Below are 4,539 nucleotides of genomic sequence, written 5' to 3' on the forward strand. Positions count from 1 at the left end.
AATTAAACTTGTATCAATAATGAATTAAACAAGTATCTAATAGTAACAAATAAATCAAAAACTGCAAAATGAATTAAATTTGCATTAAAATTGTATTACACAGTATTAAAGTTGAATAAGAAGAGAGAATTAAGAATAAATGGAAAACGTAACTAACGAAAGACAAGACAATGATCTCTAGAGTTAATTAAACTTGTATCAATAATGAATTAAAGAAGTATCCAATAGTACCAAATTAAAAAAATGTGAAATGAATTAAATTTGCATTAAAGTTGTATTACATAGTATTAAAGTTGAATTAAAAGAGAGAATTAAGAATGAATTGAAAACGTAACTAACGAAAGACAAGACAATGATCTATAAACTGAATTAAACTATAAGTTATATCAATAATGAATTAATTAAGTATCCAATAGTAACAAATAAATCAAAAAACTTCAAAATGAATTAAATTTGCATTAAAATTGTATTACACAGTATTAAAGTTGAATAAGAAGAGAGAATTAAGAATGAATGGAAAACGTAACTAACGAAAGACAAGACAATGATCTCATGGGTATAAATCGATTTGAAGAGATGAATATTTAAAGATAGTTATTTGAATTAAAAATTTGAAGAAGAAGAAGAAGAAGAAAAAAAAAAGAAGGAGAAATCATATGTAGAGAAAGAGACGAATAAATAGGAAAGAAAATAGGTCCGAAGTTGTACAATTTTAATTCCATGAAACTGATAGATTTAGTTAAAAAGAAATTATAGTCATAAATGGTAAATATTTTCTCAATATAGCATATCTAAGTGATTTACCCATTAAAAATTGTGATTTCATCCATTTTCTTTCACGTTTCTCTCTCTTCGATTTTTTTCCAGAAGTCTTGTCACTCTCATCTAATTCATATTCGTTTTTATTTAATAATCTTATTTTCTGGACGGCTTCTTATTAGTATTAATAAAACATGGTGGTAGATGGATCCTTCAGGTTAGTGTTCTTTGCGATTTTTTATTTGTATTGTAATACAAACCAAACGTTCAAAAAATTTATGAATAGTGATTCTGGAAAAAAATATATTAAGATTTTGTTTGTGAATAATAGTTTTAATTATGGTGTTTTTGGTATGAATATTCACTTTTGAAATTACATAAAATTTGTTTGAAATTGGTATAGATTTTTGTTTGAACATTCATTTCTTTTGTATGTTTCTGGTTAAAAAATTACATAAAATTTATTTGAATTTGGTATATTGGTTATACCATGTTGGTACGATTTTAGAATTATACTTGAATGAATTTCATATACTATTTGGCTAATAAATGACAATTAATAGTTAAAAGTGGTATTATTTTGGTATTATAGTGGCATGATTCTGCTGTGAAAAAGTGACGACTTATCGTTGACACCCAATTTTGACCCCCGATAATAATTAGTTTTTGAGCCTCTTAATTTTCAAACGATTTAGAATAATTAGCTTTACAAAATTCAAATAGTTTCAAGGTTATTTTAAGTATTTTCAATTAATTGTATGGAATTTGTATACTGATTTCAGATTTTTTGTTGTGTATAATAATTTGAATTATGGCGTTTTTAAAAAAATGTATAATGTTATATTTTGGTATGAACATTGAATTTGTTCATTATTTGTCTGACGCATTTATTTTTTGGGTATATTTTTGGTTAAAAAATAGACAATTTTTTCTTTGGAATTTGTTATTATACTACCAAGCATGTATGACAATCGATAATGTTTTGGTACGATTTTTGGTTTGATTGAATTTTTTTTTTTGGCATTATATTGTAATGAATTTTGAGAATAATAATGTAATGAATTTGGTATATTGTTTATTAAAGAAATGACAATTAATATTTGTAAGTTGGAATTATTTTGGTATTCTAGTGGCATGATCCTGGTATGAATAATTGATAACTTTTGGCATGAAATAGGTAAGAAATGTATGAATAAGAATTGTATGAAATTTGTATACTGATATAAAGTATGTGTTTTTACTTTTATACTCTATAATAACATATGAAATTGTTTTAAAATAACATATGTATATTTACTTTTGTATGAATTTTGTAAGCATAAAATGGTATGAAATTTGTATATTGATATAACATATGTATAAAAGTTATTTGTACTTTTGTATGATACAATATTGACACAATAATTTATGATGAAACAGAAAATATGCAATTCAAAAAGTGTCGGAGCAAAAATTGTTGTCGCCTGGTTAAAAAAGAACTGTAGGGAGACCACAACTTGTAAATGGTTTGCTGATGTGAAATTCAAGAGGTCTAAGATTACGTGCAGTACATGTTGTCGAGAGGAACACAATAGGAAGATATGTTCAAATTACCCTTCTGAAAAAAAGACATAATTTATTTTTATTTTGATTTGGTTGTTTTATTGTGGCACTCATGTTTTGATTTATTTTGTCTTTTAAGTTAACGAATTATAATTTCAGAATATTTATTATGTGTGCTAGTTAGCCATTTGTGTATTCAGTGTTTTTCAAATGTATACTCAAAAAATAGGTAATGTTTGTATGCGATTGATATTGACTGGAAAAATTAAGTCAAATCTTAGTATGAAATTGATATACATTTGGTATCCAACTGACGTCCCAAGTGGTAAAATTGAAAAAAAAAAACAATGTAATTGAGATTTCAAACTGTAAAATAAGCCAACGCAAAACTAGTTAATATTGTATCCAAATTTGTATAAATTTAGTATTGAATTGATATCCCATTGGAAAATTGAAAAATCAACATGTGGTTGAGATTTCAACCAAATTAGACAACCTAAACAAGTTAATGTTGTATTCAATTGGTATCCAACAGTTATCCCACTTGAAAATGCAAAAAAACAAAATGTAACTGATATTTCAACCTAATTAGACAATCTAAAACAAGTTAATGTTTTATCCAATTTATATACACTTGGTATCCAACTTGAAATTTTAGATCAAAGACAAAAAATAAAAATGTATAAAATTAGTATCCAACGGGTATAAATCCGGGAAGAATAAATCTGGTTGTAAAACAATGCATATTATATATTGTTGTCAGAAATTGTAGCAAAAGAAATATACATCACCCAAAAATAAAAAACATGTAATTAAAAAGTACTAAAACTGCAATAATTAATAACAAGTTCTATATTTTCCTCTCTTCAATTTATATTCCGTATTCAAGTGTGATTTTTTTAAATCATATTTAAGCTAAAACTTAAGAAATCCTTTATTAAAAGATTTTTATGATCTCATATTATCTATATCTATCAACAAATTTCAGAATTAAATATACTTATTCACCAACAAAACAGTATTTTAGATATAGAAAAACACACCAAAAACAAGTTCAAAACTTAAGTAAAACGGTTTTTTTCTCAAGAAATCAAGTTTTAGATTAATTAAAATAAAAACGAAATCAAATTTTCAAAATATAGAATTCTTAATTCTAAAAAAATCAGATTAGAAAAAAACAATATCAAAATTTAAAATAAAAAAACATCAAGAAAAGCAAAAAAAGAGATAGATTAAAGAGAGAGAAAATTACATGTTAAAATATATGGTGATAAATTTATTTTAAAAAAATAAAATTAAAGGCCCCAATAGTCATTAATAAATAAAAGTTATTTGAATAAGTTAAAAAATATCTTAAAAGGTGTAATAGATAATTATAAATTGATTCTCTCTCATTAATATTATTTCTCTCACCTATTAATTATATAAAAGGAATTTCAATCAATATAATTAAATAATTAATAATATAAAAATATAAAAAGATTAATCATTTAATAAAGTAAATTTTAATTGATTTTTTAAATAAAGTTAAATTTAATTGATATGTTATAACTCGTAATTAAACTGTTATAAGTAAGTATTTTTTAAGAGTAGGTTTAAAACTCGTAATATTGTCTCTTAAATGTGTATATGGTGTGATTTTTCCATAACTATGGGTCAAGTGGTATAATGTATTAACTAAATTTCACCCTTGGCCCATTTACAATCAACTAAATATTAATTATTTAATAAATATCACTAACTAAGTAATCGTAGTTACACCACTAGTTCAAGATTATCATTTAAAATTTATGGTAATAGTCAAAATAGTTCTAGTATTCGAAACGGCCTAACGGATCGTTACATCACGTCTTGGAGGATCATAAGGATGGCATAATTGTTTTAGATATAATTAGATAAAAATTAGATTATAGTCTACACATATCAAATACTATTTTTGATAATTTAATTGATTGACTATTTAGATTTTCACCTTGTAGATAAATATTTAATTTTACATCTTATAATTTCCTCCGATATTTTTCTTTCTTATATTTCTGATATGATTAAATAAGTTGAAATAATATAAATGTATCTGAAAGGTATGTATATAAAATAAAAATAATTAGATAAATAAATTTCACGACTAAAAAATTGATTTGAAAAATTTATATAAAAGAGAATTAAAATAAAGTGAAAGGGAAGAAATGCAACAAAAAAAAAGGTGAGGAGAAAAGGAGAGAAGAAAGAAATAAATGA

This window comes from Solanum tuberosum, unplaced genomic scaffold (genome assembly GCF_000226075.1).
Source record: "Solanum tuberosum cultivar DM 1-3 516 R44 unplaced genomic scaffold, SolTub_3.0 scf00293, whole genome shotgun sequence".
Taxonomy (NCBI): Eukaryota; Viridiplantae; Streptophyta; class Magnoliopsida; order Solanales; family Solanaceae; genus Solanum; species Solanum tuberosum.